The sequence below is a fragment of the Colobus angolensis genome, unplaced genomic scaffold, assembly GCF_000951035.1.
Source record: "Colobus angolensis palliatus isolate OR3802 unplaced genomic scaffold, Cang.pa_1.0 Scaffold448, whole genome shotgun sequence".
NCBI lineage: Eukaryota > Metazoa > Chordata > Mammalia > Primates > Cercopithecidae > Colobus > Colobus angolensis.
Window position 1 is genome coordinate 536,866 of NW_012117910.1, and position 24,597 is coordinate 561,462.

Consider the following 24,597-nt stretch of genomic DNA (forward strand, 5'->3'; position numbering starts at 1 on the left):
AGCTGGGCGTGGTGGGGGGTGCCTGTAGTCCCAGCTACTCAGGAGGCTGAGGCAGGAGAATGGCGAAAACCCGGGAGGCGGAGCTTGCAGTGAGCCAATATTGCGCCACTGCGCTCCAGCCTGAGCGACAGAGCGAAACTCCATCTCAAAAAAAAAAAAAGAGAATAATGCCTAACTGCTAAGCACTGTGAGGAAAACAAAGACATATAAGATATAGCCTGTGCCCTTTAGAATTGTGGCTGAAGAGATAACCTCTACACAATGTCATAAAAAGATAATACTAGAGAGTGTATGAATGATAGAAATAATATTAACAATTTTGAGCAGTCTCAGAGCTTTACATATATTATCATTTTCAATCTTCCTAGCTATTTTATAAGGTAGATACTATTGTTATCTTCATTTTACAAATGAGGAAACTGAGCCAGAGAAACTAGCCCAAGACTCCATACATAGTGAATATGTAACAGGGGCAGAATTCAAACCCAGGCAGTTGAACTCCAAAGTACTAAGGTTACAGAAAAAAGGATAAATTGGCACTGTGTGGGAAAGTTTCATTAAGTTGGTGATTTTTTTTTTTTTTTTTTTTTTTGAGATGCAGTCTCACTATGTTGTCCAGGCTGGTCTTGAACTCCTGGGCTCAAGCAATCCTCCCACTTCAGCCTTCCACATACCTGAGATTATAGGCATGTGTCACCATGCCTAGCTTGATTTGGTGATTTTGTGGATGAATCATATTTTAATTGGCAGTGATCACGGCAGAGGACATTCCAGGCAAGTTGGAAAGTCCAGTATGGTAGCATCAGAAATTCTGTCTCTGTGACTTAGAATTATAATACTGAATGTTCCACACCTTTCCTGTATCCTACAGGGCTTTGCTGAAATTTCTTTACTCTTGGTAGTCTCTAACTCAAATATTTTTTAAAACTTTAAAAATAATTTATAATTTAAGTTTTATTTAAAATTAAAATAGAAAATTTATAAAATTTTGATCCAACGGCTTACACTGCTTTTCTACCAATGATCTATAGTAAAGACAGGATTTAACACAATTATATTGTTGTGAGACTGTTGAAAATAGAAAGATTTTAATACAATTTTCTTTTTCAGGTTATTCCTTATTCCAGTCACAGAAAGGCAAATATAACAGAGTTTCTACTAATAGTTGAAATTATTCAATAATTGTACTATTCACTTTCTGGTGTGATTGTTAAGATCCAAGGAATAATGTGAAAGTGAGATTATAATTTGGCAATGGATTCAGAATTGATAAAAGCACACATGCTTGAAACTTAAGAATTCTTAAATTATAAGAACTCTAAAAACCTAACTCTACTTGAAAAATAGAACATGGAATTGTCCAAGGAATCCCAGGACAATACAGGGTTCAGTAAGCCTGTCTGAAAAACCCCGTCCTACCTGTGTCCTTATCATTTAATCTGCTCCCCACAACATTTTCAGGACAGGTCTCCATTCTTTTTTCTTTTTTCTTTTTTTTTTCAGGTCTCCATTCTTTTTTCTTTTTTCTTTTTTTTTATGAGACAGGGTCATACTCTGTCACCCAGGCTGGAGTGCAGTGGCGTGATCTCAGCTCACTGCAATCTCTGCCTCCTGGGATTGAGCCACTCTCCCACCTCAGCCACCCAAGTAACTGGGACTATGCGTGCGTGCCACCATGTCTAGCTAATTTTTATATGTTTTATAGAGACAGGGTCTCGCCATGTTGCCCAGGCTGGTCTCCAACTCCTGAGGTCAAGCAACCCACCCACCTCTGCCTCCGCCTTCCAAAGTGCTGGGATTACAGGCAAAAGCCAACATGCCTGGCCAGGTCTGCCTTCCTAATAGGGGTGTTTTAGGCCTAAGCTGTAGCTAGTAAGGCTACACAAACACAAAGGCACTTCACATAACTCTGGGAAGTTGTTTTTTTTTCCCTGTCATAGTCAACTGGACAGATAGCCGTAGACATACACACTGAAGACAACTTCCCCTAAAGACCCTTAGACAGGTTTCTTCAAAGAACTGACCTGTATGGTGCTAATCAACATATGTTCTGTAATTTGTTGTAGAATCTTACTTAAACTTATGCTGTTTAAATGCTGAAGGAAAAGTACTTCTTTCTAGTAGAGATAGTTAACCCAGTCTCCTTAAAAAACTCTAGTAATTACTTACACAGACAGTGATAAAAAGATGGAGGGCTAATGTTGGCCCAAATCTATTTTGAGGATTAAATCTAGTTTATTAAGTCATTACAGTTCTTTGAGAATTAATATTTTAACCGTATTTTTAGGCAGGGGTCTACTATAAATTTCTAATTTTCTGAAGTACTTATGTGTCTTTATACCTCCAAATACAGTTGCTAGACACTCTCTGCAGGCTTTTTTCTAGGCCTTTCTTTTGTAACTAGAAATCTTGATCCAGAATGGTATTTTTTTCATCTGTGACATATTAATTTCACTGAAGCATAAATAATTCATATAAATGATGTTTTTTTTTGAGGATGAGCTAAAGGCAGAGAATACTGTTTTCTTATAAAAGCCTCTAGTATTTTTAAAGTTTATTTGATAGTTTATCATTTGATTTAGTTACAATGAATGGTTTGCTTTTTAAGCATATCCCAAACATACACACTCTATTACACTATTTTCTAAGTGTAATAAAAATGATTTGCATTTTGCCTAGATTTCTGCAACTTATTTCGATTTAAAAATAATGTTTTAAGATAGCTTTTTTCTTTTTTATGAATTCCACAAAAGGATCCGCAAATTATAACAATATGTCGTTTACCTCATGTGTTCTTTCCCTCCATGAAGCTCATTTCTCACTCTTTTGTGCCAGCACACTTAAATAAAAAGCAAATGATTTATTTTTAAGAAATTAGAATGTAAAGTACATTGTTTCCAAGGTAAATGGCGGCATTTAAGTGTGGACTAGAAAGATAGTTTTCTGAATTCCTTAGAATTGCTTTGTATTCCAGATAGATTAAAACAAGACCTTTTCATTCAAAACCTATTGTTTTCCACTAAACTCTGAACTGAAATTTTGCATTTTTTGAGGTATAGTCTGATGATTTTCATAGCATCACATCTCCTGAAGCATATATGCCTTCTTTGATACAACATAGTGTTGGCAATAATATCTCAGATTCTTGGAAGTGGGATTGATTATTGAAAGCACTGGAAGAAGCACATTATTTACAGAAAATATTCAGCCTTAAAAAACACACATATCAGGCCAGGTGCAATGGCTCATGTCTGTAATCCCAGCAGTTTGGGAGGCCAAGGCAGGAGGATCACCTGAGGTCAGGAGTTCAAGACGAGCCTGGCCAACATGGTGAAACCCTGTCTCTACTAAAAATACAAAAATTAGCCAACACAAGAATCACTTGAACCCGGGAGGCAGAGGTTGCAGTGAGCCAAGATCACGCTACTGCACACCAACCTGGGAGACCAAGGGAGACTCCATCTCGAACAAAACAAAACAAAACAAAACAAAACAAAAAAACCACACACACACATCATTCTTTCTTCATCATGAGACTATAGTCCTTTTCATTGTTTCCTTTTGTCAAATAGAAAATTCTTTTCAATTAATTGTTCTGTTTTGCAGTCCAGAATGTAATTGCTATCCTCTATTAACTGTGCAAAGAGGAATGAATGTTGGTTGACTTTCCCATCAGTCATATAAGTCATTTCTTCTTTTGTCTGAATCATTCTATAACATATTAGAGAATTACTTCCTTCCTTTTGTGAGTGGAAGAGCCACACCGATTATCTGTATATGTTTCACTTATATTAAAAAAGTATACTGATATGTATTATAGCAGAAAAAAAGTCAAGCATAGTGAGTAATCTTAGGTAGAAATGCTTTGGATGTTACAATTACTAAGTCCTAGCATTAAAATAAATAAATTTTGTTTAAAAAAGAGTAAGGCAGAATATTGTTTGGTTAAAAAAGAGATGCCTGGGCCGGGCACAGTGGCTCATGCCTGTAATCCCAGCACTTTGGGAGGCCGAGGCTGGTGGATCATGAGGTCAGGAGATTGAGACCATCCTGGCTAACACGGTGAAGCCCTGTCTCTACCGAAAATACAAAAAATTAGCCGGGCGTGGTGGTGGGCGCCTGTAGTCCCAGCTACTTGGGAGGCTGAGGCAGGAGAATGGCGTGAACCCGGGAGGCAGAGCTTGCAGTGAGCCAAGATCACACCACTGCACTCCAGCCTGGGCGATCAAGCGAGGCTCTGTCTCAAAAAAAAAAAAAGAGATGCCTGTAATAATACAATGCTATTATTACAGCAAAATCAATGAAATATTAGGTTGCATTTAAGCTCAGATTTTTTTCAAAGTGACTTTATTGAAATTTTATTCAACTGCACATTGGAAAAAAGTGTAATGATAATGTTACCCAATTTCCTGTAACTATATTCAGTTGGCTGATTTTTCTGATACCATTATGTGTGTTAAAGTTTTCTATTTGATGCTACATTGTCTGTTGGTACACACATGAGATTATGCTTGTAACAAATCTAAGCATCATAAGAGGAATAATTCTTTTAGCATTTATATTAGGATCTCAAAATTGAGAGCTAAGACTTTAGAAGACCAGTCCTTCTGACAATGGTAAAGAAAAGTTAGAAACACAGTTGGCCCTTTGCGTGTATATGTATGTGCGTGTGTGTGTGTGTGTGTGTGTGTGTGTAATATTTATTTATATTATACTTTAAGTTCTGGGAAAAATGTGCAGAACATGCAGGTTTGTTACATAGGTATACACATGCCATGGTGGTTTGCAATTGGCTCTTTGTATCTGTGGGTTTTGCATTAGTGGATTCAGCCAACTGTGGGTTTAAACTGTTAAAAAAAAAAATGGTTGGGTCTGTACTGAACACGTACAGACTTTTTTTTCTTGTCCCCCATGATTCCCTAAATAATACAGTGTAACTATTTATGTAGCATTTATGTTGTATTGAATATTATAAATAATCTAGAGATGATTTAATATATATGGGAATATGTACATAGGATGTGCATATTATATGCCAATACTGTGCCATTTTATATAAGGGACTTGAGCATCCATCCAACCATCCAAAGTTGGAACAAACAAACTTTATCACTAAGGGTATCATTTTGACATTTAAACAAGGCTACATGAAGCTCATTGTGAAGAAGGTTTAAAAGAATGTTCTACTGGGGCTGGGTGCGGTGGCTCACACCTGTAATCCCAGCACTCTGGGAGGCCAAGGCGGGTGATCACCTGAGGTCAGGAGTTCAAGACAAGCCTGGCCAACATGGTGAAACCCTGTCTACACCAAAAATACAAAAAATTAGCCAGGCATTGTGATGGATGCTTGTAATCCCAACTACTCGGTAGGCTGAGGCAGGAGAATCGCTTGAACCCAGGAGGCAAAGGTTGCAGTGAGTTGAGGTCGCACCATTGCACTCCAGCCTGGGCGACAGGCTGTCACCATTGCGACTCCAGCCTGGGTGACAAGGCTCTGTCACCAAAAAAAAAAAAAAAAGTATGTTCTACTATATTCTAATCAACAATAAGTTATCAGCATTTATTCAGTCAATAAATTTATATTGAGGCCTACTATGCTTGAGTCATCATAGGAGGGTAGTGTACACAAAGATGAATAGGCCAAATCCCTGATTCAAAATTGATTAGAAAAAGAGAAACAAATGGCTATTTATTATATAATAATAATAGCCACCATTTATTAAGTGCCCACAAAAGGCTGTGTATACATGTGAACCCAATTAATCCCAACGACAACTTTGCATGATATTTTATAGCTGAAGAAACAGAAGTTCAAAGACATTAAGTAGCATGTCCAGGGTTGCCCAACTAGAGAGCCTCAAAATCATCATTTCAATCTAGGTCTCTCTGGCTCCAAAACTCATACTCAATCTGTTAAATCATATATTCGCCCATGTAGGGGAGAGTGTGTAAAATCTCAGAAGAGAGGTAAAAACCCTATATTAGAATGACCAGATTCCACTTTCACTCATGAAAGAGTAATGTAAGAGTTACCCTCTTGCTGTAAACAACTAGAAAACTGGGCAAAATATATGAAGCAACTGTTTTTGGACATTAGACAACAGGCACTCAGGAATAGGATCCTGGACAGAAGAAAAGTGAGACAAGTCTTAAAATTGCCCTAGCTTTCTGCTAGGAGGCACTTTCCAGACCACTGGTTCAGGGAGAGACAACCCAAGCAGAGCACGGCAGTCTTGCTGGGTTGAAGAAAGAGATTGGAGTATGAGGAATCTGAGGCAGTTGGAGACAGAATATCAGAGGGCAGGGAGCTATACAGAGAAGGAGATCCAGAAATCAACATAGGGGTTCCTTGAGTCTTTGATTTAATATTCAGCTTTTCAGGTGTGGGTCAAAACTCCACAAGGCTGGACAAAGAAAACTGGCAACTGAACAATTCCCAGAGCTCTCACAGGGCTGGGAGATGTTCACATAATGACCAGTCAAATGGAGAGCCGTTCTTGAACACTCAAAACATTCAATAGAGCCTCCAGAAAGGTTACATGTTAGCAGTAGAGCTAAACCAAACTTTTAGTAAAAGCCTCCAGGTTTAATCTAATGAAGTTTAAAAACATGCCTCAAAAGAATCAAGCTTATCTGCCTGCCAAAACAGTTTAAGAAAGATAACAAAATTCAAACATTCAACAATGTAACATTCTTATTGTTCAGAATCTAATAAAAGTTTCTTGATATGTAAAGCAGCAGGAAAACTGATCCATAACCTGCGGGACACCAGTCAGTACAGGCAAGCCCAGAAATTTCAGCAATGATAAAATTAGTAGATAAGGACTTTGAAACAGCTGTTATACCAAGTGCAGTGACAGCCTATGTTTACACACAAAAATATATGCAAATGTTTATAGCAACTCTATTCATAATCTTCAACGTATGGAAACAATTAGGTATTTCTTAATTAGAGAATGGATAAACTTAAGACAAAAAGGAACAAACTACTGAAACATGCAACAACATGGATGAGTTGCAAATGCATTCTAATAAGTGAAAGAAGCCAGAATCAAAAGACTACATACTGTATGATTCTATTTGTACATTCTTCTGTTTTTAATAGCTTTATTGAAATGTAATTTATATACCATGCAATTCACCCATTTAAAATGTACAATTCAATGATATTTAGTATAGTCACAGAGATTTGCAACCATCACTACAGTCAAAATTTTAGAAGATTTTCGTCACCTGAAAAAAACCCATATTTTTTAGCTTTCACCTCCCTGTCTTATTTCTCCTCTCCCCAGTCCTAAATAACCATTAATCTATTTTCTGTCTCCAGATTTGCCTATTATGGGATATTTCATATAAATGAAGTCATATAATATGATGAATTTTGTGACTGACCTCTTCATTTTACATTATGATTTCTTCCCCCACCCCCCCCCAATAGGGCTTTTAATTTGACACTATTAAAAGTCTGAATGTTAAACAGATTCTTAGACTGATGGTTCATATCTATCAGCTCATTCAACTTTAGCACCTTTCTCATCCTTAGTAGCTTTTTCAAAACTACTACCTTCATCATGAAGCTACATGAGTTTTCCCGATTCAAACTTGGGCTTCTTCATTTTTACTTTCCTAATGAAGACATCATGGAGAGGATAAATAGTCAAGCCTTTTCTATGTCTTTTCCAGTGCTGTCTGGAATCAATTTATCGACCACTTCTTTCAAGTCATTTGTCTGCACCTCTTGGGTCATGATTTCCATCATCTTCTGGATTTGGCAGACCTGTTAGTGTTAATTGTATGAAGTCTTCCATATATAATTGTTGCATTTTTTAGTAAAATCAACACAAAACAGACAAAGTAAATAATCATCGGTAGTCTTGACATCAGTGTGAACTTAAATCATGGCCTGCTATTTTTTAACCGTGGAACACATTTTGTCACAGGTAAGATCCATGCCATGGACATTAGTCAGGCATTTTTGCCCTGAACATCTTCAGGATCAGCTTGAATTTTCTAAATGCAACTTCATCATTCTGTACATCAGACAAACTCACTTCAAACACATGATCCTTGAGGCTATCAGATGCAATTTTGATTCCTTGAGTCCTGGTGACAAGTGTCTTTCCCATAGTTATTATGTTGAACATAACAGGTGCTTTCACATCATGCCAATCTTTCTTAGAAAATGGATCAAGCTGTTTGAGCCCAGGAGGTCGAGGCTGCAGTGAGCTGTTGACCACACCACTGCACTCCAACCTGGGCTACAGAGCAAGACCTTGTTTCTAAAAAGGAAGGGAGGAAGGAAGGAAGGAAGCAAGGAAGGAAGGAAGGAAGGAAGGAAGGGAGGGAGGGAGGGAGGATGGAAGTAAGGAAAGGAAGAGACAGAAAATAGGAAAAAGGAAGAGAAATAAATAAATAATGAAAGAAAGAAAAGAAGGAGGGAAAGAAGGAAAGAAAGAAAATGGATCAACCACTTTCTTCTTGGCTTGCTTTTGCCACCTTTCATAAAGTGCTTGTTCTTGCCAACTACCATGGTACTTTTCAGCCAAAAGGGCAGCATCATATTTTCAAAGTTCATCCATGTATGGCATGTGTCATTACTTCATTCCTTTTTATGGCTTAATAATACTCCATTGTATGGATACACCACGTTTTGTCTCTCCATATATTAGTGATGGGCATTTGGGTTCTTTCAACCTTTTGGCTATTGTGAATAATGCTGCTATAAACACTTGTGTATAAGTTCTTTTTGAGTATCTATTTTTAATTTTCTTGAGTATATACCTAAGAGTGGAATTGCTGGGTCATATGTGTTTAATCATTTGGAGAACTCCAAAATTCTTCCAAAGTGGCTGTACCATTTTACATTCCCAACATTGGTGTATGAGGGTTCCAATTTCTCCACATCCTTACCAGCACTTGGTGTTGTCTCACTTTTTGATTCTAGCCATCCTAGTGGGTGCAAAGTAAGTGGTACCTCATTGTGGTTTTTATTTGCATTTCTCTAATGACTAATGATGTCAAGCATCTTTTCATGTGCTTCTTATCCATTTATATATTCCTTGGAGAAATGTTTATTCAGATCTTTTGCCCATTTTTTTTTTTTTGAGACAGTCTTGCTATGTTGCCTAATAGGCAACAGACAGGCTGGGACCATAGGTGTGTACCGCCATGCCTGGTTAATTTTTAAAATGTTTTTGTGGAGATGGGGTCTCGCCATGTTTCCTAGACTGGTCTCAAACTCCTAGAGTCAAGCATTCCTCTCACGATGGCCCCCTAAAATGCAAGAATTACAGGCATGAGCGTCTGCATCCAGCCTCCTTTGCCCATTTTAAAAATTGTCATTTGTCCTTTTATTTCTGAGGTGTAAGGGTTCTTTATATATTCTGGGTAAATTCCTTATGAGATATACAATTTATAAATATTGTCTTCCATTCCATTTTCATGTATTTGGATTTTTTAAATTTCTTTCAGCAATGTTTTGTGGTTTTTAGATTATAAATTTTGTATTTATTTTGTTAAATTTATTCATAAGCATTCTTTTCATCCTATTCACAATAGTATGTGAATAGTATGTGAACTGCACAATAGCATGAAAAGAATAAAATACTTAGGAATAAATTTTCATCTTTTTATTATTCATTGCAGGTATATAGAAATACTGTTGAATTTTGTATACTGATTTTGTATTCTACAACCTTGGTAGGGTAGTTAATTTTATGTGTCAACTTGGAGGGTGCTATTGGATGAAATTAACATTTAAATCAGTAAACTTTAAGTAAAGCAGATTGCTTTCAATAAAGTAAAACCAACACTCCATGATGTGGGTGGATCTCATTGAATCTGTTGAAGGCCTGAATAGAACAAAAAGACTAACCTGCCTGAGCAGGAGGGAATACTCCAGCAGATTGCCTTCAGACTTCATCTGCACCACTGACTCTCCTGGGTCCCTAGCCTGTCGGCCTTCAGACTGGAACTGCATCATCAACTTTCCAGGGTCTCATGCCTGTTGGTTCACACTGTAGATTTTAGACTTGCCAGACTCCAAAATTGTATGAGCCAATTCTTTATAATAAATGTGTTTTTATTTATTTTATTATATATATATATACACACACATATATAACTGCACTCTCTATATATATATCCTCTCTGTCTCTCTCTCTACTATATATATAAAAATAACCTCTCTGTCTCTCTCTCTCTCTTTACATATATATGTATATATATTTTTTCATCCTACTAGTTCTGTTTCTCTAGAGAACCCTGACTGATATGCTTGCTGAACTTTTTTAATCATGGAAGGGTGTTGGATTTTGTCAAATGCTTTTCCTGCATCTCTTGAAATGATCATGTGATTTTTGCTTTGTATTCTTTTGATATAATGTATTACATTAGCTGATTTTTAGATATTAACCCAAGCTTACATTCCTGAGATAGACCCCTCTTTATCACTGTGTGTGCATGTATCTGTGTGTGTGTGTATTTATATTGCTAGATGTTTTGCTAGTATTTTGTTGAGGATTTTTGTGTCTAGTGCATGAGAGATATTGATCTGTAGTTTTCTTGTGTTGCCTTTGGTTTTGGTGTCAGGGTAACACTGGCTTCACAAAAATGAGTTGAATTAGCCCTGCACGGTGGTGCACACCTGTAATCCCAACTACTCGGGAGGCTGAGGCACAAGAATTGCTTGACCCTGGGAAGCAGAGGTTGCAGTGAGCTGAGATAGCACCAGTGCACTCCAGCCTGGACAACAAAGTGAGACTCTGTCAAAAAAAAAAAAAAAAAAGCATGCATGAGAGAAATGATATGAAAAGTTTTTACTTATCTTCTACTTTTTGGAAGAGTTTGTGAAGAGTTGGTATTCTTTAAATGTTTGGTAGAGTTTAGTGGTGACACTATCTGTGACTGGGCTTTTCTTTTTGTGGATAGTTTTAAAAATTGTTAATTCAAGGTCTTCACTTGTTATAGATATATTCATATTTTCAATTTCTTCTTGAATCAGTTTTGGTATTTTGTGTAATTTAGGCAATTTCCATTTCATCTAAGTTATCTAATTTATTGACATATTATTGTTCATAGTATTCCTTTATAATGCTTTTTATTTCTGTAAGGTCAGCAGTAATGTCTGGTCTTTTATTTCTGATTCTAGTAATTTTAGTCTTTTATTTACTTGGTCAAGCTGGCTAAAGGTTTGTCAGTTTTGTTGATCTTTCAAAGAATCAGCCTTTGGATTCACTGATTTTCACTATTTTTTAATTCTCCATTTCATAAATGTCTACACTAATCTTTATTATTTCCTTCCTGTGCTTGCTTTAGGTTTAGTTTGCACTTTTTCCAGTGTCTTAAGGTGGAAAGTTAGATTATTTGAGATCTCCTTTCTTAATATAGGCATTTACAGTTGTAAATTTTCCTCTAAGCAATGTTTTAGCAGTGTTATGTTTTGTTATGTTGTATCTTCCTTTTCATTTATCTTGAAGTATTTTCTGATTTCCCCTTTATTTTTTTTGACATGGTATCTCTCTCTCTGTCACCCAGGCTGGAGTGCAGTGGAATGACCTTGGCTCACTGCAACCTCTGCCTCCTGGGTTCAAGTGATTCTCCTGCCTCAGCCTCCTGAGTAGCTGGGATTACAGGCACCCACCAACATGCCCAGCTAATTTTTGTATTTTTAGGTAAAGATGGGGTTTCACCATGTTGGCCAGGCTGGTCTCAAACTCCTGACTTCAAGTGACCCACCTGCCTCAGCCGCCCAAAGTGCTGGGATTACAGGCATGAGTCACGTCTGATTTCCCTTTTGATTTATTCTTTGATCCATTGGTTATTAGGAGTATGTTGTTTAATTTCCACATACTTTTTTTAATTTAATTTTTTTATTTCCATAGGTTACCAGGAAACAGATGGTGTTTAGTTACATGAGTAAGTTCTTTAGTTATGATTTGTGAGATTTTGATGCACCCATCACCTGAGCAGTATACACTGCACTCAATTTGTAGTCTTTTATCCCTCACCCCCTTCCACATACATTTGAGTTTCCCATTAGTTTCTAGTTTCATTCCAGTGAGGTCAGAGAACATACCTTTTTTTTTTTGAAATGGAGTCTTGTTCTGTAACTCAGGCTAGAGTGCCTTGGTGTGATCTCAGCTCACTGTAACTTCCGCCTCCTGAGTTCAAGCAATTCTCCTGCCTCAGCCTCCCAAGTAGCTGGGATTACAGGCATGTGCCACCATGCCCGGCTAATTTTTTTGTATTTTTAATAGAGACAGGGTTTCACCATATTGGCCAGGCTGGTCTCGAACTCCTGACCTTGTGATCTGCCCGCCTTGGCCTTCCAAAGTGCTGAGATTACAAGCATGAGCCACTGCACCCAGCCGAACATACTTTTTATTATTTCTATCCTTTTACATTTGTTGAGGTTTGTTTTGTGCCTTAACATATGATTTACAGCTCTTACAGTGCCTTAACATATGATTTACAGGTAAGTGCAATAGCTCTTACCTGTGATCCTAGCACTTTGAGAGGCTGAGGCAGGAGAATGGCTTGAGGTGAGGAGTTGGAGAGACTAGCCTGAGCAACATAGTGAGACCCAGTCTCTACAAAACAACAACAACAACAACAACAACAACAACCAACCAATCAACAAACAAAAACCAGCCAGATGTGATGGCATGGCGCCCGTGGTCCTATCTACTTGAGAGGCTGAGCTGGGAGAATTGCTTGAGCCTGGGAGGTAAAGGTTACAGTGAGTTGTGATCACTCCACTTCTCTCCAGCTTGAGCAGCAGAGTGAGACCCTGTCTCCTCGACTCAAAAAAATGTAAATATTTGGTTTATGCTGGAGAATGTTCCATGTGCACTTGAGAAGACTGTATATTCTGCTGTTACTGGGTATAGTGTTCTATATATATCTGTTAGGTCTAGTTAGTTTAGACTGTTGTTCAGATATTCTGCCTAATTGTCCTATTCATTACTGAAGTTCAGGTATTGAAGTCAGAAGCTGTTATTGCTGAATTGTCTGTTTCTTCCTTGATCAGTTTTCCTTCATATTTTTTGTGTTCTAACATTAGATGCATATATTTATATTTATTTTGTTTTCTTGACAGGTTGAACATTTTATTATCCCCAGATGCCCCTCATTAGCTCCAGTTACAACCTCTGCCTTTTGATTGGTTTGTTTAATCCATTCATGTTTAATGTTACTATTGATATATTTGGTTTATGACAGTCATTTTACTTTTTATTTCTATGTGTCTTATGTCTTTTTATTGTACCTCTATTCCTCTTTGACTTGTCTTACTTGCACTGAGTGAATGAAGCATTTTAATTTAATTTTTTTTCACTATTTTTTTGAATTTCTTTAGTAGTTGCACTAGGGTTTATCATGCACATCCTAACTTATCAGAATCAGTTTCAGGTTTATACTCGCTTAATTCCAGTGAGACATGGCAATGTTACCCTTATGTAGTCTCTTTTCTCCCTTTTTGGTATTATTTTTATGTGTATTACATCTATTAATGATACAAGATCAACAATTATTGTTTAATTGGTACTTTATCATCTGTAGCTATTTCCTTGCCCAAACAGCTTTTCTCCTACTCACCTTCTTTGTGCTATTATTGGCAAATATACTACATTTGTTTAAGTTTTAGGTCAAGCATATACCATATGCATGTTATTTTACACAACTTATTATATAAAATTTAGTTCATTTAAGAGAAGAAAGGAGAAAAATGTGCATTCACATTGCCTTTTATAATTGCATTATAAGAGCACCTTTACTGATGCTCTTTGTTTTCTCATGTCAGTTTGAATTATTGTATGTGTTGTGATAATTTTCAGCCTGAATAATTTTCTTTAGTATTTCCTGTAAGATGAATCTGCTAGCAAAATTCTCTCAGTTTTTGTTTATCTGGGAGTGTTTTTATCTTACCTTTGTTTTTTAAAGATAACTTTGCTGAATAAAGAATTCTTGGCTGACAGTTTTTTTTCTTTGAGCACTTTGAGTATGTTGTCTCAATACCTAACTGGCCTCCATTGTTCCTGCTGAGAGGTCAGCTGTTTGCCTTATTGAGGTTCCCTTGTTAGTAATGAGTCATTTTTCTCTCGTTGTTTTCAAGATTTTCTCCTTGTCTTTGGTTTGCAGCATTTTTACTATGATATGTCTATTTGTGGATCTTTTTGCTACTCAGAAGTGCATCCTTAGGTATGCCCCACAGTCACCCTGGGATAATGATGGTTGATATGCCTTGGATATTTGTCCTGCCCAATCCTCATGTTGAAATGTAACTGGAGGTGGGGCCTGGTGGGAGGTGTTTGGGTCATAGGGGCAGATCCCTCATGGTTTTGTGCTGTCCTTGTAATGGTGAGTTCTTGCAAGATCTGGTTGTTTAAAAGTGTGTGGCACCTCTGTGCTCTCTCTTGCTCCCACTCTTGCCATGTGAGACACTCCTGCTCCCCCTTCGCCTTCTGCCATGATTGTAAACTTTCTGAGACCCTCACCAGAAGCTGATGCCAGTGCTATGCTTTCTGTACAGCCTACAGAACCATGAGCCAATTAAACCTCTTTTCTTATAAGTTACCCAGCCTCAGATATTTCTTTGTACAAACACAAGAACAGCCTAATACAGCGGTTTCATCTGGGCTTTCTTCGGCCAATTCTTTCCCTGTCCTGTTATTAAACACAACTAATTGCTGGTGATTGTTCCATTATTTTCATCAGTTTCCCAGGCATATATTACTCTACAGTTTAATCCAATCAAATTTGGACTTCTTTAAAGGGATAGTTACTGAGGTTCCAGTGTTTGTAATTTGTTCTGACCACAGGAGGACTTCTCTCAATTATCTATTTCCTGATGTCTCCTGAAAACTAGCCAGCCTACAGTTAGCAAATATCTCTAATGAATCTACCAATCTCCTTCCAATTGCCTTTTGATACAACCTCCATTGTATTTGAGCATGTCCTTATCCTTGAACTTCTCCATGCTCTGTTGCAATAAAGTCACTGTCTTTGGAAAGAGATTAGGAGCTATCTATTTTATGCACTACTGATTTTTTTCCTTGGAAAAATATCTGAGCCACAGCTCTGGAGCTAGGTATGGAGACAATGGTGTGCTTGTCTCTGAGTGACACTCAGCTTTAGGAGCTGAATGCCAAGTGGAGGGGGTTCAGTAGACTCAGATCTTCTCAGCTTGCCTCTCCCAGCATAGAACCACTGCCTTACAAGGCAGGGCAAGGGTGATTGAGACCTCAGCATTCTCAGTGGTACTGTACCCTAGGCAGAACTTCCATCTCACCATGAGCCCCCACCTCATGGCCATACTCACATAGAATTTAGCAATAGTTGGAGGCAAGAAGAAAAATACTAATGTTCTTTCCCTCCCATGAAGATAGCCCTCAGAGTGGGAGCTTGGGAGAGAGGGAGGCTTGTGTTCTTGGCTATCCCAATCTATAATGGAATGGAGTGGAATGTAACTGAGCTGGGAGGGTGGAGGGAATGGTTTTGGTTCAAATACCACCAACTTTTGTTGTTCTTGGCAAAGTTTAGAAGATATTCTTGAACAGAGGCTTCTTCGATTACTGTATGCCTTTAGGTATAACAGAGACTTCAATTTTTAAAAACAGTTTTTAGCAGTTTTGCTGGAGAGCTGTTCTATGGAGCTCCTCACACTGACATGTGGGAAATTGATCTCTTACACAATATTCTGGCAAAGGTAAAACTATAGGGACAGAAAAAAATCAGTAGTTGCCAGGGCTGAGAGTGAGGTTTAACTACAAAGGGACATGGAAGAGTTTTGGGGCTGATGAAACAGGTTTCTAGTTTTATTGTGTATACATTTGTCAAAATTCACAGAACTGTACATTAAAAAGAACAATTTTACTGCAGTAAATTATACCTCAATAAAATAAAAGGGGAAAAGCTATTATAAATATGCTGAAATATTTAAAGGAATATGTAAATATAATGAGAAAAATGGAAGGAGTTTTTGAAAAGGTCCAAATAGACCCTAGAGCTGAAAAATACCATATCTGAAATTTTAAAATATCACTGGATGGGTTTAACAGCAGATTAGAAGTTATAAAAAAAAAAGATCAGTGAACTTGAAGTAGAATATAGAAGTTAATCAAATTAAAACATAATGAAAAAACAAAATGAAAAGAATAGGGCCTCAGTGACTTACAGAACAACATCAAACAGTCTAAGCTATGTGTAATTGAAATTCCAGAAATTTGGTGGGGTTTTAAATGATAATGTCTGTAGATGTTACAAACTGATGAATTATATCAAATAAGGAAGAAATAATACTAATTTTGAACAAAGTCTTTAAGAATATAGAGGAGAAGTCTTCACAACTCATTTTATGAGGCCAGAATTATCCTGATACTAAAACTGAAGACATTCCAAGAAAACAAAACTATGAACCACAATATCTCTCATGACTATAGCTGCAAATGTCCTTAACGAAATAGTAGAAAATTGAATCCAGCAATATATGGAAAGGATAATGTGTTATGACTAATGTGGTTTATCCCAGGAATGCATGGTTGGTTTAAAATTTGAAAATTAACCCATGTAATTCCCCATGTTACAGAATGAAGGAGAAGAACCACATGATCATCTCTACAGATGCAGCAAAAGTATTCAACAAAATTCAACATCCATTTGTGACTTGAGAAAAATGAAAACTTTGGCCAGGCACAGGGGCTCACGACTGTAATCCCAGCACTTTGGGAGGCCAAGACAGGCAGATCACGAGGTCAGGAGATTGAGACTATCCTGATTAACATGGTGAAACCCCGTCTCTACTAAAATAGAAAAAAAAAAAAAATTAGCTGTGCCTGGGGGCGCGTGCCTATAGTCCCAGCTGCTTGGGTGGCTGAGGCAGGGGAATCACTTAAACCCAGGAGGCAGAGGTTGCAGTGAGCCAAGATCACACCACTGCACTCCAGCCTGGTGACAGAGCAAGACTCTGTCTCAAATAAAGAAAAGAAAAGAAAAAATGAAAACTTCAAGAAAACAAGGAGTGTAAAGGAACTTCCTCAATTTTATAAAAGACATTTACAAATAACCTAAAGGTGACATTATTATACTTAATGGTGAAAGATTAAACACTTTGCACCTAAGACAGGGAATAAGACTCTTGCCATTTATAGTCAACATTATACTAGGGGTCCTAGCAGCTAATTAAGGTAGGAATAAGAAATAAAGGTATATAGATTGGAAAGGAAGAAGTAAAAGTTAAACTTTTTTGAGAATGACATGATTGTATAATAGAAAATCCTAAGAAATCTGCAAGAAAGACACCACCAGAACTAATATATAATACATGAATTTAGCAAGGTCACAGATTAATACATAGAAATTTATTATATTTCTATTATCAATGAAAAACTGGAAATGAAATTTCTAAATACCATTTATAATACTATAAAAATTTATGAAATATTTAGGGCTAAATTAATAAGACATATGAGATATATACAATGAAAATTACAAAATGTTGCTGAGAGAAATTAACGAAGGCCTAAATAAATGCAGATATGTACCATATTCATGGATTGGAAGACTCAAGTAAGATGCTAATTTTCCCCAAATTGATCTATACATTCAATGCAATCACAGTCAAAACTTTAGAGACTTTTTTTTTTTTTGTAGAAATTGACAAGTTGATTCTAAAATTTAAGTGGAAATTGAATGAAACTATAAAGGTCATAAAATTTTTGAAAAAGAACAAAGAGAACTTTATCAGATTTCAAGACTATAAAAGTACAGCAAACAAGATAAGGTGATATTAAGCTAAGGAGAGACATATAGATCAATGCAACAGAACGGAGAGTTCAGAAGTAGAGCCACATACATATAGTCAATAATTTTTTATAAAGGTACCAAGGTAAAAGGTAGTTTTTTTAAAACTAATATTACTGGAACAACTGGATAGTCATATGAAAAAAAAATGAACCTCAATCCTTACCTCACATTGTACACAAGATTGACTATAAATAGATTAAAGACCTACACATAAGAGCTAAAATTATAAAACTTCTGGAAGGAAACATGAGATAAAACTTTTGGGAAAAACTTCTTAAGACAGTTCCCTAAAAGTACTAACCATGAAAGAAAAAAGTACTGACAAGCTGGACTTTGTCAAAATAAAAAAACTTATCTCCCAAAGACATTATTAAGAAAATGAAAAGGCAAGCCAAAAACTGAGAGAAAAATATTCTTAATACCTACATCTGACAAAGAACTTATATTTAGATTATATTTAAAAAACATTTACAACATAATAATAAGACAACTCCCTTTTTAAAAACATCAAGAATTTGAAGACATATCACAAGAAAATGTGTATTAATGGGCTGGGCACGGTGGCCCACATCTGTAATTCCAGCACTTTGGGAGGCCCAGGTGGGAGGATTGCTTGAGTCCAGTAGTTCAAGACCAGTGCATTGGAAAATATTTTATCAAATTCCTATAAACATATACTTATTATATGATGCAGAAATTTTCACTCCTAGGTATTTACCCAAGGGAAATAAAGATGGACAGTCACGAAAAGGACTGTACATTAATGTTCATTGCAGCTTTTTTCATAACAGTTCCAAACTGGAATCAACCCATGTGTCCATTAGTAGGTCAAAGGATCAGCAAATTGTGGTATCTTTGTACAATGAATTATTACTAGCAATAAAAAAGAACAAATAGATGACACATGCAAAACTGTTAATGAATATTTAAAAGTCAGAAAAAATTCAGACACATCAACACCTGTGAAAAGAAGGGGAAAGAAAAAGAAAAAAATTTAGCTGCAAAAGACTGAATACCGTATAATTTCATTTATATGAAATTCTGGAGGAAGCAAACTAAGTTTATAATGAGAGGAAACAAGTGTTTGCCTGGTGTGGGGGTGGGATTTAGTGCAAAGAGGCATAGAGGAACTTTTTAGGGTGATGAGATGTTTTATAACTTGATTGTGGTGGTGGTTTCAAGGATAGATATATTTATCAAAATACAAAGAAAACATCCAAAATAGGTGCATTTTGTACATTCTATTGCATGTAAAATTTGCCTTGTTACAGTTGAATTTTAAAAAGCAGTAATCCATAGTGTTAATCAGCAAAGTCCTATTGATAATTGTCTCAAATTGGAAACAACCTACATGTCCCTCAGTGAAGTATTGGTTCAGTAAATTTTGAAAGAACAATAAAATGAAGTACTATGTATTCTTTAAAAACATATTAGACAAAATAATTGACCCAGAGAAAATATTTATTTGTTCTATTTTACTATGTGAAGGAAAAAATAAAATAAGCCATCTAACAACTTTTCAGTTATAATATAATTTGTGTTATGTCAATAACTGATGCTTTTATTATTATAACTACACAATTTTATACAGAGCTGAGTCATAGTAAGCCATGATTGCTTTTCCTTCCTTGTACAAGTTTTTGTTTTCCTTACAGCTAATAATTGTTTTTCATCGGCTCTGTTTTCTCTTTACTTATTCCTAATTCAATTCCAAACTTTATGCTAATTATCTGCAGTGCCCAAAATGGTAGCCATTAACCACATGGCTACTAGAATTTAAATTAAAATTAATTTTAACTAAATAAAACAATAAGTTCAGTTCCTCAGTCATACTAATAAACATTTCAAGTGTTCTAGCTAGTGGCTACTGTATTGGACAGCACAGATATAGAACATTCCCATCATTACAGAAAGTTCTAATGGACAATGCTGGTCTAGATTGCCTCTCAAATATTCAGAAACAACAATTTTGTCTTCACTGAGAAATTTATCTGGAGCTTTTCACCTTTGACCAAATCTGGATGTTTTGGTCTGGTGAAACAGACCTGGTATTGGACTCTCATCCTGGAATTTCCTTTTACCAACTTCTAGGGAATTCTTAGCCCCTCCCCTGTGTTAAATTTCTTGTTTCCTATTCTTGGTTCCTCCCTCATTTCAGTGGAGCACATCCTCTCGTAACTTCCTTAGAGAGGACTGCATGGGAGATAAGGTTTTGAAACATTTTATGCCCTAAAAATATCATCCATCTACCCTTACATGTGATTAAGAGTCTCGCTGGAAATTAAATCTAAGAAGACAATTATTTTTCATGGTAATTTTTGAGGCATTGCTCCTCTCTCTTCTAGCTTTCAGTGTTGCTGTTGAAAATTTCCAAGCCATTCTGATTCTCAGTCTTTGTGTATTATTTGCTTTTTCCTATCTGGAAGCTTTTTCCTCAGGGTTCTGAAATTTCATGGTGGTGTCCCTTGATGTAGGTCTATTTTCATCCATTTTCTTGTGGTAGGCACTCGGGGTGTTTCAATCTGGTAACTCAGGTAATCCTTCAGTTCTGGGAAACTTTCTTCAATTATTTCCTTGATGAAAATTATGTACCATCAGTTTTCTCTGTTCTTTCTTTCTGGGCCCCAATATTTAGATACTGGATTCCCTGTTCAGGTATTTGATTTTTTAAAAAAAAAATTTCCCAATCGAGAGCATCCTGGCTAACACGGTGAAACCCCGTCTCTACTAAAAATACAAGAAAATTAGCCGAGCGTAGTGGCGGGCGCCTGTAGTCCCAGCTACTCGGGAGGCTGAGGCAGGAGAATGGTGTGAACCCGGGGGGGCGGAGCTTGCAGTGAGCTGAGATGGCGCCACTGCACTCCAGCCTGGGCCACAGAGCAAGACTCTGTCTCAAAAAAAAAAAATTTTTTTCCCTCCAATTTTCCACATATTTATGCCTTTGTTGTGTTCTTGGGGAGAACTCCTTGACATAGCCCTGCTCTTCTATTGGTTTTTCATTTGTGCTATTGTGTTTTCATTTCCAAACTCTTGTTGTTGTTCTCTGAACTGTCCTTTTTATGGCATCCTGTTCTTGCTCATGGTTACAGAATTGTCTCTTATGTCAGAGGATATTGATTATCTCTATATAGATTCTTTCTCTCTGTATGTCTGTGTTTGTTTCTTTTGTTTACTGTTTTCTCCTCTTCCCCCACCCACCTCTTCTACCTCTCTCTCCTTAGAAGTCCTCAGATGACTGGCAGTCCTTGGTTGTCTGCTCACATTAAAGAGTGGGAGGACTATGAAGCTCTGAGATTGTGGATGAGGCATGCTGATTGTGGCCTTCATTATTTTAATATAAGACCTGGACAAGCCTTTGGGAGAAGTCCCAAAATCTGTATTTTAAAATCTTTCCTCTTGATCAGTTTCCCGAGAATGTAGGCTAGCCAACAGTGTTTTGGGGCCCAAATAGAGATAGAGGACTGAGGGTCTCTGCATTCAGTATACATTCTTTCACTTAATTCCTTGATTCCAGTACCATAACCCTGCCTCAACTGTACTTTGTATTCCATTATCCAAAGACTTTCTGTTATCCTCAATAGAGAATAAACCTCTGATTTTATCCTAGGGTTTGACCCTACAAAACTGGGGAGGGAATCTGAAGATTCCAATTGTTTCATAAATGTCTTTCAGTTGGTCTTTCTTATTTTAGCTCCTCTACCTATCCTCTCTATCCCCTCTTCCAAAAGTATCTGATGCTGGAAATTATTTAGAATGACGTACATTTGGTTGGTCCTAATGTACTATTTTGAGAATTTCAAAGTCTCAAAATTTCCTGGTTTAGGTTTCTTGGGTCTGCTATTTTAGTTATTTCTCTTGCATCTGCTTCCTGGCTTCCCAAATTTCATTGTCACTGTCTTTTCACTTATTCTTTCTGTTTTATTTATTTATTTATTTATTTAATTTATTTATTTATTGCTGCCTTTTAAAGAAATCTTTTTCCTGTCATTCTAGAGGGGTTTTTGGAGGAAACAAAATAAATGTGTGTGTCAATCTACCATCTTTATCCAGAAATTGGTAAAGATATTTATAAAAACATAAATATGTCCAGAGTTAGTTTATAGGACAAGCAATGCAATTTTCTTTAAACATTTTGATCTGAAGTATAAATATAATACTACTTTAATTCATACAGGATTTCTAAGAATTGGTAAAGTATTGCTTAAGAATTTCAACATGAAGGCCAGGCGCGGTGGCTCACGCCTGTAATCCGAGCACTTTGGGGTGCCGAGGCAGGCAGATCACAAGGTCAGGAGATCGAGACCATCCTGGCTAACACGGTGAAACCCTGTCTCTAGTAAAAATACAAAAAATTAGCCAGGCATGGTGGCGGGTGCCTGTAGTCCCAGCTACTCAGGAGGCTGAGGCAAGAGAATGGCATGAACCCGGGAGGCAGAGCTTGCAGTGAGCCGAGATTGCACCACTGCACTCCAGCCTGGGCAACAGAGAGAGACTCCGTCTCAAAAAATAATAATAATAATTTCAATATGAAAAGTACCTCCTAATACTATAAAAATACTACAAAACTATATTTGAAGAATTTAAGTATAAGTGGCCTCAGTAAGGAATATTAACTCATAGTCCTCCACTTGGAAATAAACCCCTCAGCTGGGTTGAAGACCACTGGAGACAATAAATGACATTATCTGAAAGTATTTGCATGTTTTAAAATTTCTTACTCATATTATATCTTTTTAGAGATTGCCAGAACATCACTAGTCTCAATTTAGGAAAAAAAAAAAAGGATTAATAAAAGATAGTTTGAAAGATGACATACTTTCATAGGAATTGATAAGAACACACAGAGAGATCAAATTCTTCCACTTGGTTTTGGATGCTTTGTGTCATTATCCTGACTTTGTTCACAATTAAGACTTTGAAATTCTCAAAATAGGAGAGGAGAAAAATTTGAATGAAGCTGGTCTAAACATTAGGTAGAAAAAAAGCCTTCAGATAATCCTGATGACACTTCTAGTTACTTGTTTGCTTCCTTTCCTTACCAAATTTCTCACAAGATGCTTTCTATTTGCTGTATCCCTCCTTACCAGTTTTTCCATGCAGAAAGCTGGCTTCTTCTCCCACCTTCACTTCCCCAACTACTCTCTTCAAAATAAACAATGACTTCCTAATTAGTAGATCTCACAGTCTCTGTTCCTTTTTCATTCTTCTTGATCAATTTTTATTTTATTTTTAGAGACAGTCTTGCTCTGTTGCCCAGGCTGGAGTGCAGTGGTACAATCATAGCTCACTGCAGCTTTGAACTCCTGGGCTCAAGCAGTCCTACTGTCTCAGCCTCCCAAGTAGCTGGGACCCAGGTGTGTGCCACCATGCCTGGCTAATGATTTTTTGTAGAAATAGCGTCTTGCTTTATTGCTTAGGCTGGACTTGAACTCCTGGGCCCAAGCAATCCTCCTGACTCAGCCTCCCAAGAAGCTGGGACTACATTTGTGTACCACCACAAGTGACTAATTATGTTTAAAAAATTTTATAGAGACTAGGCCTTGCTATGTTGCCCAGGCTGGTCTTGAACCCCTGGGCTCAAGCAATCTTCTCACCTCAGCCTCTCAAAATGTTGGGATTACAAGTGTGAACCATCACACTCAACCTTGATCTTTTTTATATTGATGATATACTCATTTTAAAACAGTCCTTCTTATTTCTATGATATACTTCTCATTCTTTGTCCATCTGTTCTCATTCTTTTTCCATCCACTTCCCTCTTTTGCTTTTGTTCCTTCTTCCACCTCTAATTGTGGGCATCCCCAAACATCCCCCAAGATCTTTGACCATATGCTCTTCCAGCTCTATATGCTTTCCTTTAGAAGGTTCATCCATTCTCAGGATTGCAAGCATCACATGTATGCTGTCGACTTCCATATGTGTTATCTAGAGCCCTGATCATCCCTAAGAGCTCCAGTTCTATATATTTAACCTTCTATTGGGCATTTGTACTTTGAGTTAACACTGTCATGTCAAATCCAGTATGCTTATCTTTTTATTCACCACTGCCTTCCCCTTTCCACACATAGAACAAGTTTCTCTACCCAGTTTCCTTCCCTCTCAGCATCACCTTTACCTCAGTGTCTTAAGTTCAGAATCTTGAAATCATTCTCCTGCATTATCCTCATTTAGTCAAGTATCAGAATTCCCCTAAGCCTTCCCTTTCCAGCCTGTTCTTACTGCTAAAACTCAAGTCCAGACCTTCATCCTCTCCTATTTGAATTACTACCACAGCCTCCAGGCTCTCCCACAGCCTCCTGCTCTAGCCTAGATACCACTGCCATCTAATCTTTTTTAAATATAACTTTCATCATATCACTTCCCTAATCAAAAATATCTCATGAGTCCTATTTCCGACATCAAGTCTAAACACCTTTTCCTGGCTTTCGGGCTGCTTGTAGCCTGGCTCCACCTTATCTGTCTTATTACTCAACATGTTCCCCTTCCTTGAGTTAGGTCAGTTTTCTCATTGTCACAAGAACTGGCCAAGTTTATTTCTTCCTCCGCATCTTAACAAGTGTATTTTCTCTTGTCCAGAATGCCTTTCTTTCCATTGGCCCAACTCATATCCATTTTGCAAGAGAATTGTCTATGCTTCCTGTGTCCAATTCCCTGCTTTCTGTTCTCTTTAACCCACTTTAATCAAGCTTTTATCACCACCACTTTACTATTCAAGCCATAATTCTTATTACTTTCCTATCATTAGTCACTTCCTCAGTCTCTCCCATCTCAGTAAATGACACTAACATTTACTTA

The 24,597-nt window shown here is 37.1% G+C and overlaps 1 protein-coding gene and 1 pseudogene across 3 annotated transcripts in view; one reads left to right on the forward strand and one right to left on the reverse strand.

Moving 5' to 3' along the window:
* HORMAD2 (HORMA domain containing 2) overlaps positions 1-24,597 on the forward strand; it is a 108,683-nt gene that overhangs the window by 60,449 nt on the left and 23,637 nt on the right. The window lies entirely within an intron of this gene.
* On the reverse strand, positions 7,473-8,530 carry LOC105522989 (annotated as a pseudogene).